General features: G+C 43.4%; 1 long non-coding RNA gene across 2 annotated transcripts in view; it reads left to right on the forward strand.

Annotated features, from left to right (window-relative positions):
* The first annotated feature begins 2,408 nt into the window (after positions 1-2,408).
* LOC122555356 (uncharacterized) overlaps positions 2,409-13,856 on the forward strand; it is a 45,682-nt gene continuing 34,234 nt past the window's right edge. Inside the window, exons 1-2 of one of the 2 annotated variants that reach the window (XR_015758743.1) lie at positions 2,409-2,584; positions 3,659-3,776. This is a non-coding gene — a long non-coding RNA (uncharacterized LOC122555356). The remainder of the gene's footprint in view (positions 2,585-3,658; positions 3,777-13,856) is intronic. The other variant, XR_015758744.1, reaches the window with a different exon arrangement.

Below are 13,856 nucleotides of genomic sequence, written 5' to 3' on the forward strand. Positions count from 1 at the left end.
TGAAAACACACAATATTGTAATTTGCTGCTTGTTTGTAACTTTACAGGGCAAAGAGAAATTAGCATAGGCCAAAGAAGATTGTTCCTGACAATCAAATCTTCCTCATGGTCCTCTGGTTATAAGAACTGGTGAGGTAATGGCTATGTGAGATGGTTCACAGTCTCTTTAGGCACTTGCCTAACCTAACTCATCCATTGGTGATGCAGAGTTATCTAGATCAGCAGGATATGGCAGAACTGTCTGATATTAATCCAGTCTGTTCCACTCTTTCTGTCTCACATTTGATTCAAGATAAGTTTCCAAACTCAAATTCATGCTGTCATGTTGAATATTCATTTTCAATCTGTACCATCACCTGACATCACGCTGTCCCAATCTGTTGCTGAAATGTTCGCTCATGCCTTCGTTACTTTGAGAGTGACTCTTTCCTGGCTGCTCATACACATTGTACCCTCTGCACACTTGAAGGCATCCAAACTTTGCTGCGCATCTTAACTCACTTCAAGTCCTATTTCCCAAATACCCAAATACCCACATTGACACAAATCAAGCAGTATCTTGCAAGCTTTTATCCTTATTTTAAAGTCCTTCCATGGCTATGTTACTCCCTACCTCTGTAATCTCCTCCAGGTCCACAACCCTCTGGAGATACCTGTGCTCCTCTAATTCTGGCCCCTTGTACTTCCCTGGTTTTAAATGTTCTGCTATTGGTGGCCCTGCCTTTAGTTACCTAAGTCCCAAGCTCTGGAATTCCCTCCCTAAACCTATCTGCCTCTTTACATCACTTTCTTCCTTTAAGATACTCCTTAAAATCTCAGGGTTTTTTTTTGTTATCTGACCTTTATGTTGCTTTGTGTTATACTTTATTTTATAAACACAACCTCTACCATCTAGAAGGACAAGAGCAGAAGATACATGGGAATGTCATCATCTGCAAGTCCCTCTCCAAGCCACTCTCTATCCTGACTTGGAAATATATCGCTGTTCCTTCACTGTGACTGGCTCAAAATCCTGGAATTTCCTCCATAATGGTATTTGGGTCAACATACAGCACATGGACTGCTTTATTTCAAGTGGCAGCTCACCACCACCTTCTCTATAGAAACCAGGGATGGCAATAAATGCTGGCCAGCCAGCGACACCCACATCTCACGAATGAATAAAGAAACAATCATTTGTGTTGAGCTTTGGATGTTTTATTCTATTAAAGGTGTTATATCAATACAGGTTGTTATTAAATTGGTGAGCAGATGTCATCTTGAGAGAAAGAAACATCATCCAAGGCCCACTGGAAATATCCCATTTTAGTCACTGACAACGATGACATGGATAAGTCACTATTTCCACCACATCCCTGACAGCCATCAGACCTGTCCAATATAGAGGAGGCCATTTATTACATTGGAACCTTTGTCAAGAGTGTAAAACAGGTCTCAGGGATTCTCTCATGTCATTGCAGGCTTCTGCTCATAGACTTACTACAATCCGAAGAATCTTTCACAGGTAGGTGGTAAGTGGTCACATAAACCTGGGGAAACATGTGAATGAAGCCTTGTACCTATTTATAGATGTCCTCAGCATAGCCACACTCTCCATGGTCTCTCCACACTGGCCTCAATTTGCTTTGTGCCATTTCCAGCGATTATAGTAATCTCTGTTCCTGAGAAACATCTTTTATCCAAAATCGGGACTCTGATGTCCAGCTCCCTCTCCTCACCAGCTGAGGATAAACTTTGAAATGATCCTTCTAACACCAATTTGATGCTTCTGCATTCAAACTGCTTACCACCTAAGCTTCCTCATGCCTATATGACTCATCCACCTCTTTCAAACTATCTCCCAAATTTTCCCGATATGGATTTATGTCTCTAGTACTTTAAAATTTAGAGCGTTGTTCTTGTTGGGACAAGTCAGGATTGCAAAACCTCTATTTAATTAAACTAATTTTTGGGGTACTGTTACTACCAGCTGGGAGAAAAATGACAATTAGAACTACAGTGTTTTCATTCTATTTTTAGCTGTAAAAATAAAGCAAATAGGAGAAAAAAAAACTATCTTATGTCAAGATGAAGCCAAATGGATAACAAATTTAAAGGTGAGGTTTTGACTCAAACTCTTCTGTAATGTTAAAATTGGACTCAATTTATATTGTTAGTGTGGGAAAGCAGCATGCCTGAAGGACTGGGCTAATGGTGAGAGTAGGTTTGGGTTGGGGAGATAGTTTGGAAGCTCTGGAGTGAAAGGAGGGTGGAGATGGCTAAGCTAGGAGTCGTGTTATGTAACATATACCTGAACAGAATAGATAACCTTGGCATAGACGTGGCCGCCAGTGTTTCACATTGACTCAGCTTTGTGGAATTTATCTAAAAAAGAGAAAAGAGAGAAGAAACAAATGCTGTTGCCATGGCAGCTCTTGTGGTATCACTTTATATTGCAGGTTTGCCTTGTCCATTGGCTGGATTTGAATAGGCTGGAAACAATATGGCAGGAAGAGTGCAGTATAAAGCCTGAGCGCGACCTGATCCTTTCAGCTGTTTCCTCATGATTCAAATGGCACAAGAATTAAAGTTGAAGAATTGACCTGTAAGTATTTTCTCTCCCATTCGTTGCGCACATTCTTCTCTTTTCAGATGAACATAAAGAGATTACCAATTTGAGGACAGTGTGCAGGGATTAAAAAGACGTGCATTTCTATCGTGCCATTCATGACTTCAGGATATTTCAAAAAGCTTAACAGTAATAGAGTCATAGAGATGTACAGCATTGAAACAGACCCTTCGATCCAACCCATCCATGCCGACCAAATATCCCAACCCAATCTAGTCCCACCTGCCAGCACCCGGCCCATATCCCTCCAAACCCTTCCTATTCATATACCCATCCAAATGCTTCTTAAACGTTGCAATTGTACCAGCCTCCACCACTTCCTAATTTTTTCAGTACAGTCAATAGTTGTTATTTAAGAAACACAACAAGTGCAGAAGCACATAATGGAATACCACATACAACAATGTGAACGACCATAATCTCATTGAATGGTGCAAACATGCTAAATAATCTGTTTCTGTTTGGAATGATCAGACGGCCTGACAGTGTGACATTGGGTGATGTATAAATATTTGTCAGGGTACAAAGAAATCTTCTGCTGTTCTTCAAAATAGTGTTAATGGCTATTATACATCCAGGTGAATACGTCCATTATGAAATACAAAATCTCAGACAATGCAATGCCCCCACAGTCCTTCACTGGACTTCTAGCCCGGATTTAGCCCTAACAGCTTAAGCATCGAACCCCATAACTTTCTGATTCAGTTGTAAGAAAGCTGCCAACTGAGGTCTATGCATTAGCTGGCTACCTTTGGGCAAGTCTTTTCTTATGTATGAACCATGCAAGTAGGAACAAAGGATTAGAGAGAGAGAATAGGAATTGAGAATGTGAGTGAAAGATAAGGGGTGGCTGTGAAGTTTAATGGAGAGTTTCTGGCCAATCTGAACTGTACAAGAACGTGGCAATGAGATAACTGCATGCCATGCATTTTTATCACATTACATTAAAATAGGGAGGTGTCTCACTCTTTGGCACACTTGCTGAATGAATTAAGTTGTTATTTTTCTTATTGTAATCCACTGTGTTGATCTATGCCATTGCCATTTCAGAGCACTGCCATCTCCTGGCAAACAACCTCAAACAGTGGTTGCATGTGATTAGCTGTTGGAAAGTGGGTTTCCTTCTTCTGGCAACATTTAACGGCATGATGCCTCTCGCAGTTGATCAGTAAGTCAGGACATTGCAATGCTGGAGTGAGCATCAGTTGTGGGAAGGATTTCACTCTGATCATATATTGTTCTCTTGGACTACAAGAGCAAGGCAGCGGCCTAGTGGTTTATCACTGGATTATTAATCCACAGACCCAGGTAACGATCTGGGTACCTGGGCTTGAATCCTGCAGTAATTGAATATATACAAGGCTGAGTTAGGCACGTTTCTGACTGGCGATTACTCTGGCTCCAAACTCTTATATTCTTTCACTCACCTGAGTTGCTTATATGTCGCTGAGGGAGCTGAATTTCTCTTGTTTGAGAGACAACATGTACACTCATTTGAAAACACTGATTTGGTTGACCTGAAATACAGAGTGTGTTAATGGGATGGAATATAGGCTTGTAATACACTATCTGGTAGCTGTCATACTGGAGCCCAAGATTAAAATTACTCCCTTTACCCCAGCCCCAACAGCCCCTTACTAAATACAAGCCTTTTTTCAATGCTGTGACTGTTCAAAGAGTGTTACAATGATCTTAAGTATTAATCAAAATATTTTCTCAAATATGCAAACATAGACAGTGAAGGCCTTTATAATTACCTCCTACCTTCCTCAACAAAATGTCCTTCTAATCCAACATATTAAAACATAACATTTTCCCAACTGCTGTTCTGAATTATGGGGTAATTTCACCACTCCTCCAACATTCCACGCTATCAGCAATGCTTTCTTTTGAATAAAAGGTTACAGTATTTTCAGTCAGACCGGAAAGCCAAAAAAATGTTTTAAGAGTGCTTTCAATGCTTTTGATAAAATAACTTATCCAAGGACTGGCTGTGTTGAATTAGCTAATCTTAACTTGTAGTGCCTACAAGTGGCATGGCAATGGGTATCATGCCTCAGGCTTGAGAATGTAATTAGTCTGATTGCTGTTGATGTACCACAGCTAGAATCTGCATGTGTGTGGGCTGTGGATGATGAGACAACAGACCCAGCTTTCATTCCCATGTTGGTGGCTAGAGTGTCCATTGTTGTGCATAACAGGAGGATAGGAATAATCACATTCTACTGAGGAAGGCTAGCAACTTTGGAACCAATCTCAAAAGGTGAGGAGAAAGTCAGAATGGAAAAGAAAATAACTCATCTAGAAGTTTCTTCCTGAGTGGAGGTGGGATGAGGATAACTTTAACCCACAGGATTGGGTGGAACGTCTGTTTTAATCCCCACCCAATATTAGTCGCTGTTTATTTGGAAGTAGATTGAACTCAGGTGAAATGTAAAACTAATATTACAGCCAAACCCACCCCAAAGGGTGGATTAGGTTAAAATTGCTTTTGCAATTCAAACCTTACATTGTTTTATATGCTGCATTGTTTAATCCAAACAAAAGAGTCTTTGTATATGATAGAATCTAGGCTGCAGTTAAATCTCATTAGAGAGAAAAAAAAATGTTTAATGACAGTATGACTTGGTAAACTACAGATCACAACTCCTTGAACACCAATTGAGTAGATTAGGTTAGATTACTTACAGTGTGGAAACAGGCCCTTCGGCCCAACAAGTCCACACCGACCCACCGAAGCGCAACCCACCCATACCCATACATTTACCCCTTACCTAACACTACGGGCAATTTAGCATGGCCAATTCACCTGGCCTGCGGGAGGAAACTGGAGCACCCGGAGGAAACCCACGCAGACACGGGGAGAATGTGCAAACTCCACACAGACAGTCGCCTGAGTCGGGAATTGAACCCGGGTCTCTGGCGCTGTGAGGCAGCAGTGCTAACCACTGTGCCACCGTGACAACACAAAATATGACAACACAGAACAAAGATAACAAAGGAACTTTGGAGAACATGGAAAAAAGGTTAGGTTTTTTAACAAAAATTGTAGGATGAATTTTCCACTCGAGTGGCATAGGCAATACAAGAAAGGTGGGAAAATGAGGCGAGAATGAGAAAATCAGATTCTTGACTTTGTGAAAAAGTTCGCAATTTTCCCCTTCATGTTTAAACAACAATTTCAGAATCCGGCTATTAAGTAGGGCGTATCTTTTTTCTCGGCAAGTGCATTTCATTATTAGTGCAACTTGTTTCTCTTATATGCCACTTTACAATTCTCTTCCCCTACTCTGAGAAACTAGATGGTGTCAATTCACAACATGAAAGTCAGAGAGTTAGCTTTCCACCTGCTTGATCAGGTCTTTATAAAATTCTGTCTTCACCATACCATCCCTACATGCTTTGTGGACGCTATCCTCTTCCATCCTTCATTCACTCAAGTTGGCATTGGTAAACCATCAATCTCACCACATCATCTTGCCTCCTCCTGATCCAACTGTCACACATCATATTGGCTCTTTGATACATGACTACCTGACTTTGAAGTTTTTTATAACTTCCATGTTTCCACTGGGTCACTTTTGATGCAGGGACATGCATGCTTCCCAGGTAGATACACAGGATGCATCTGATGGTTCTTAGCTCACCTTCTTAATCACTCACTTTGTGATTACTTGCAGGCTGCTAGCTGTTATGGCGTCCATTGGTTTTTAGAGATTAGTTGTCACATTGAGGAAACCTGAACGGTCAAGGGTGTGGACATGTTGCTGTATGTCACTGTGTTACATCACTGACACACCCACAGCAGAAGCCAGCAACTCACCCAACAAACACTTTGCATGTGCTTCAACAGAATGGCCACATTAGAAAGTCAAAAGGAGGCAGATGTTAGTGGGGCAGGGGTAGGGGATAGGATTAAAAGTTAATTGAATTAGTCAGAGAAGGGACTAACCCAGTACTGGGTTTTTAAAAGTTAATTCAGGGAAATATGGGTGTCAATGGCTATGCCTGCACTTATTTCCCATCCCTAATTGCTCTGGACAAGGTTCTGGTGAATTGACTTTCTGAACCACTGCAATCCTTGGAATACCCACACTGTTGTTAAGAGTTCCAATTCACCCAGCGACAGTGAGGGAACTGCCATATAGTTCTAAGTCAGGATGGTGTGTAACTTGGAGGGGAATTTGCAGGTCATGATCTTCTGCCTGTGATCTTTCAGATTGCAGAAGTCATGGGTTTGGAAGGTGCTGTATAAAGAGCCTTGGTGAGTTATTGCAGTGCATCTTATAGATGATACACACTGCTGCCAATGTGCATCAGTGGTTGGGAGTGAATGTTGAAGGTGGTGGAATGAGAACCAATATCATGGGCTACTTTGTCCTGGATGGTGTCAAGCTTTTTGGGTGTTTTTGGAGCTGTACCAATCCAGACAAGTGAAAAGCATTCCTCTGCACTCCTGATCTGTGCCCTGAAGGTGGTGGATTGGCATTGTGGAAACACATGGACCTCTTAGCATCTGACCACTCTTGTAGCCACAGTATGTATAGAACATAGAATATTACAGCACAGTACAGGCCCTTCAGCCCTTGATGTTGCACTGACCTGTAGAACCAATCTGAAGCCTATCTATCAGACACTGTTCCATTTTAATCCATATATTTATCCAATGAACATTTAAATGCCCTTAAAGTTGGCGAGTCTACTACTGTTGCAGGCATGGCATTCCATGCCCCTACTACTCTGAGTAAAGTAACTACCTCTGACATCTGTCCTATATACTGGATCAGTGGTGCTGGAAGAGCACAGCAATTCAGGCAGTATCCGAAAAGCTTCAAAATCGACGTTTCGGGCAAAAGCCCTTCATCAGGAATAAAAAGAGGGCTTTTGCCCGAAACGTCGATTTCGAAGCTCCTCGGATGCTGCCTGAATTGCTGTGCTCTTCCAGCACCACTGATCCAGAATCTGGTTTCCAGCATCTGCAGTCATTGTGTTTACCTCATCTGTCCTATATATATCACCCCACAATTTAAAGCAATATCCCCTCGTGCTAGCCATCACCATCTGAGGAAAAAGGCTCTCCCTGTCCACTCTGATTACCTTATATGTCTCAATTAAGTCACCTCTCAACCTTCTTCTCTCTAACAAAAACAACCTCAAGTCCCTCAGCCTTTCCTCATAAGACTTTCCCTCCATACCAGGCAACATTCTTGTAAATTGCCTCTGAGCCCTTTCCAAAGCTTCCACAACCTTTGTGTAATGCAGGGACCAGAACTGTATGAAATACTCCAACTGCAGCTGCACCAGAATTTTGTACAGCTACAGCATGATCTCATGGCTCCAAAGCGGCACGGTGGCACAGTGGTTAGCACTGCTGCTTCACAGCGCCAGAGACCCGGGTTCAATACCTGCCTCAGGCGACTGACTGTGTGGAGTTTGCACATTCTCCCCGTGTGTGCGTGGGTTTCCTCCGGGTGCTCCGGTTTTCTCCCACAGTCCAAAGATGTGTAGGTCAGGTGAATTGGCCATGCTAAATTGCCCGTAGTGTTACGTAAGGGGTAAATGTAGGGGTATGGGTGGGTTGCGCTTCGGCGGGGCGGTGTGGACTTGTTGGGCCGAAGGGCCTGTTTCCACACTCTAAGTAATCTAATCTCACTGCCTCTACCAATAAAAGCTAACACACCATATGCCTTCTTAACAATCCTATCAACCAGGGTGGCAACTTTCAGGGATCTATATACATGGACACCGAGATCTCTCTGCTCATCTACACACATTTCCACATTAAACTCCATTTGCAACCTCTCAGCTCAGCTCTGCAGTTTATCTATGTCCCTCTGTAACTGCAACATCCTTTGTCACTATCCACAACTCTATCGACCTTAGTGTCATCTACAAATTTTCTACCCATCCTTCTACGCCCTCATCTAGGTCATTTATAAAAATGACAAGCAGCAGTAGACCCAAAACCGATCCTTGTGGTACATCATCAAAAACTGAACTCCAGGATGAACACTTCCTATCAACCACCACCCTCTGTCTTCTTTCAGCTAGCCAATTTCTGAACCAAACCACTAAATCACCCTCAATCCCATGCCTCTGCATTTTGTGCAATTGTCTACCATGGGGAACCTTATTAAACACCTTATTGAAATCCATATTCACCACATCAACTGCTTATCCCTCATTTACCTGCTTGGTCACCTTCTCAAAGAATTCAGTATGGTTGTGAGGCATGACCTACCCTTCACAAAACCGTGTTGACTACCCCTAATCAACTTATTCCTTTCTAGATGATTATAAATCCTATTTCTTATAAGCTTTTCCAACACTTTACCTATAACTGAAGTAAGGCTCACTTGTCTATAATCACCTTGGTTGTCTCTACTCCCCCTCTTGATCAACAGAACAACATTTGCTATCCTCCAGTCTTCTGGCACCATTCCTGCAGACAATGATGACATAAAGATCAAAGCCAAAGGCTCTGCAATCTCCTTCCTGGAATCCCAGGGAATCCTAGGATAAATTCCATCCAGCCCAAGGGACCTATCTATTTTCACACTTTCCAGAATTGCTAACACCTCCTCCTTGTCCACCTCAATGCCATCTAGTCTAGTAGCCTGTATCTCAGTATTCTCATCGACAACATTGTCTTTTTCTAGTGTGAACACTGACAAAAAATATTCATTTAGTGCTTCTCCTATCTCCTCAGACTCCACGCACAACTTCCCACCACTAACCTTGACTGGCCCTAATCTTACTCTTGGCATTCTTTTATTCCTGATATACATATAGAAAGCTTTAGGGTTTTCCTTGATCCTATCTGCCAATGACTTCTCATGTCCCCTCCTGGATCTTCTTAGCTCTCTCTTTTGGTCTTTCCTGGCTACCTTGTAACTCTGAAGCGCCCTAACTGAGCCTTCACATCTCATCCTAACATAAGCCTGCTTCTTCCTTTTGACAAGAGATTCAACCTCTTTAGTAAACCCCGGCTCCCGCGCTCTACAGCTTCCTCCCTGCCTGACAGGTAAATACTTATCAGAGGCACGCAGTAGCTGTTCCTTGAATAAGCTTCACATTTCAATCATACCCATACCCTGCAGTTTCCTTCCCTATCCTATGCATCCTAAATCTTGCCTAATCGTATCATAATTGCCTTTCCCCAGCTATAACTCTTGCCCTGTGGTATATACCTATCCCTTTCTATCACTAAAGTAAACATAACCGAATTGTGTTGAGAGTGTGTTGCTGGCAGAACACAGGAGGTCAGGCAGCATCCGAGAAGCAGGAGAATCGACATTTCCAGCATAAACCTGTACGTCTACCAATGTCATCTATTACATCCATTGCACCCGGTGTGGTCCCCACTACATTAGGGAGACACGACGTCTTCTTGCGGATTGGTTCAGAGAACATCTCTGGGACACCTGCACCCACCAACCCCACTACCCTGTGGCTGAACACTTCAACTCCCCTTCCCACTCCATCAAGGACATGCAGGTCCTGGGCCTGCTCCACTGCCAAACCATTACCACCTGATGCCTGGAGGAAGAATGCCTCATATTCCGCCTTGGGACCCTGTAACCACACCGGATAAATGTGGATTTCAACAGCTTCCTCATTCCCCACCCCCCCACATTATCCCAGTCCCAAGCCTTCAACACAGCACTGCCCTCCTGACCTGTCCATCACTCCCCTCTCGGACCTATCACCTTCATCCACCTATTGCTGTCTCAGCTACTTTTCCCCAAACGCCACTTCCTCCCATTTATCTCTCAGCTCCGGCCCGCAAATCTCATTCCTGATGAAGGGCTTATTCCCAAAACGTCAGTTCTCCAGCTTCTCAGATGCTGCCTGACCTGCTGTTCTTTCTAAGCAACATACTCTCATCTCTGATCTCCAGCATCTGCAGTCCTCATTTCCTCCATAACCGAATTGTGATCACTATCACCAATGTGCTCACCTATCTCCAAATCTAACACCTGGCAGGGTTTATTACCCAGTACCAAACCCAATATGGCCTCACCCCTTGTTGGCCTGTCTGCGTACTGTGCCAGGAAACCCTCCTTCACACATTGGACAAAAACTGACCCATCTAAATTATTCGAAATATAGTATTTCCAGTCAATATTTGGAAAGTTAAAGTCTCTCATAACAACTACCCTGTTACTCTTACTCCTATCCAGAACCATCTTTGCATCTATTTGGAGACTTGTAGAAAACTCCCAACAGGGTGACCTCTCCTTTCATGTTTCTAACCTCAGCTCATACTACCTCAGTAGACGAGTCCTCAAACGTCCTTTCTGCCACCGTAATACTGTCCTTGACTAACAATGCCACACCTCCCCCTCTTTTACCATCTTCTCTGTTCTTACTGAAACATCTAAATCCTGGAACCTGCAACAACCATTCCTGTCCCTGCTCTATTCATGTCTCCAAAATGGCCACAATATCGAAGTCCCAAATATCAACCCATCTTATTCTGGATGCTCCGGGTGTTGAAGTAGACACACTTCAAACCACCTTCCTGCTTGCCAGTGCACTCTTGCAACATCACTACTCTCAATCTCCTGGACATTGGAACTAAATTTAGGTTGCCATGCCCCTGCTGAATTGGTTTAAATCGTCCTAAAGAGCATTAGCAAATATTCCCCCCATGATATTGCAACCTCTCTGGTTCAGGTGTAGACCATCCTGTTTGTAGAGGTCCCATCTACTTCAGAATGAGCTCCAATTATCCAGGGATCCGAAACCCTCCCTTCTGCACCATGCCTGTAGCCACGTGTTCAACTCCTCTCTCTCCCTGTTCCTTGCCTCACCAACACGTAGCACAAGCAACAACCCAGAGATCACAACCCTGTTTGTTCTTGTTCTAAGCTTCCATTCTAGCTTCCTGAATTTTTGCCTTAAATCCCCATCTCTCTTCTTACCTGTGTTGTTAGTGCATATGTGGACCATGACTTGAGGCTGCTCCCCCTCCCCTTCTAGGATCCTGAAAATATGGTCGAGACATCATGAACCCTGGCACCTGGAAGGCAACACATCAGCAGTGAGTCTCTCTTGTTCCCACCAATCTTCCTATCTGTCCCCCTAACTATGGAGTCCTCAATGATTCATGCTCTGCTCATCTTTCCCTTTCCCTTCTGAGCAAGAGGGATAGAGTCTGTGCCAGAGACCTGTACTCTATGGCTTACCCTTGGTAAGTTGTCTCCCTCAACAGCATCCAAAATGGTATACTTGTTATTGAGGGGAACAGCCACAGGGGATCTCTGCACTGTCTGCCTGTCCCCTTTCCATCCCCTGACTGTAACCCATCTGTCTTTTTCTTGTACTTGAGGTGTGTCTCCCTCCCTGTAACTCCTCTCAATAACCCCCTCTGCCTCCCGAATGATCTGAAGTTCATCCAGCTCCAGCTCCCTAACGTGGTTTTCAAGGAGCTGGAGTTGGATGCATTTCCCGCAGATGTAGTCAGCAGGGACTCTAGTGGTGACCTTTACCTCCCACATTCTGCAGTAGGAACATTCAACTGCCTTAACCACCATTCCCACTGTTCTAAATTCCCAAAGAGACTATTGAAAAATAAAGAATAAAAGAAAACTAATTACCTTACGAATCTGGCGCACAGAATCTTTTCTTGGTTAGAGGAGGAGAATGGGTGGGAGACGCTACCTAAGCAGTGTTTCGGGTAATGCAAACACCCAAATATATTACTTCACTTACTCAGCAGTCCCGTGTCTGGCTGGTTTATTTCACTCTCAGGTAAATGGTAACACTCAGGATGTAATTGTGGAAGGCTCAGCGATGAGAAGAGGGGTTCTCAGAGAGAATTCTTTCTTGATGGAGATGGTCAGCACCTGGCACATACGAAGCACGAATATTCTTACCACATGTCAGCCCCAGACTAGATGCTGTCCATCTATTACCGCGATGGACAAGGGCTGCTTCATTGTCTGAAGAGTCACGTGGTGATAAACATTGTGCAACCATTGGCAAATATCCTGGTTTCTGACTTTAAGATGGAGCCAAGGTCATTGATAAAGCAATTGAAGATGGTTTGGTCTAGGACACTAGCCTGATGAACTTCTGCAGAGATATCCTGGAGCTGAGATGATTGACCAACAACCAAAATCATCTATTTTTGTGCCTCATGTGGCTCTAACAATTGGACAGCTCTTCTTCGATTCCCATTTGCTCTGCTTTTACTAGGGATCCAAATCATCGGTTGCCATGCAAAGTCATGTGTTTGTTTGGTATGTTTTGGTCAGTTATATGTAATTATTATTGACAATCCTGGCCACTCCAATGAAGTCTGATGAAAAGTCATGGCCCATAACTGTTGCTGTGTTTCTCTTGAACATTTCAAATTCCCAGACTTTGCATGTTTTTATTTTGTTAGTTAGGTACTTTCAGGTATCTCAGTTGATTTGTATATGAAGAACAATCTCTATTGGAATAAGTTGCCAGCTTCTAAACTTAGATTTTATGTTTTCTTCTGCACTTCATGGCAAACCATTCTCTAACAAGAGTGAATCTAACAATTGTCGCTTGACATTCAATGGCATAACCATCGGAGATACTATTGGGGTTACCATTGATCATAAATTGGACTGGATCAGCCATGTTAGTACTGTGGATACAAAAGGCTGTGTATTCTGCGCCACCTGACTCCCCAAGCCCTGTTCAATATCTCCAAGGTACAAGTTAGGAGGACAATGGTAATATTCTCCACTTCGTTGGGCAAATGCAGCTCTATCAACATTGAAGAAGGTCTACACCATCCAGAGCAAATTATTCCACCTGACTGGTACCTATTCCAACACCATAACTTTCACTCACTGTTGTAAAGTGGTACCAGTGTGTACCATTGACAAGATGTACTGAATCAACTCACCAAGGCTGCTGTGGTTCTGTTCGCCGAGCTGGAAGTTTTTGTTGCAAACGTTTCGTCCCCTGGCTAGGCGACATCATCAGTGCTTGGGAGCCTCCTGTGAAGCGCTTCTTTGATGTTTCCTCCGGTGTTTATAGTGGTCTGTCCCTGCCGCTTCTGGTTGTCAGTTTCAGCTGTCCGCTGTAGTGGTTGGTATATAGGGTCCAGGTCGATGTGTTTGTTGATGGAGTTTGTGGATGAATGCCATGCCTCTAGGAATTCCCTGGCTGTTCTCTGTCTGGCTTGCCCTATGATAGTAGTGTTGTCCCAGTCGAATTCATGTTGCTTGTTGTCTGTGTGTGTGGCTACTAAGGATAGCTGGTC

This window comes from Chiloscyllium plagiosum, unplaced genomic scaffold, assembly GCF_037043375.1.
Source record: "Chiloscyllium plagiosum isolate Xiang-an unplaced genomic scaffold, Cpla_swu_hap1 HiC_scaffold_12, whole genome shotgun sequence".
Lineage (NCBI taxonomy): Eukaryota > Metazoa > Chordata > Chondrichthyes > Orectolobiformes > Hemiscylliidae > Chiloscyllium > Chiloscyllium plagiosum.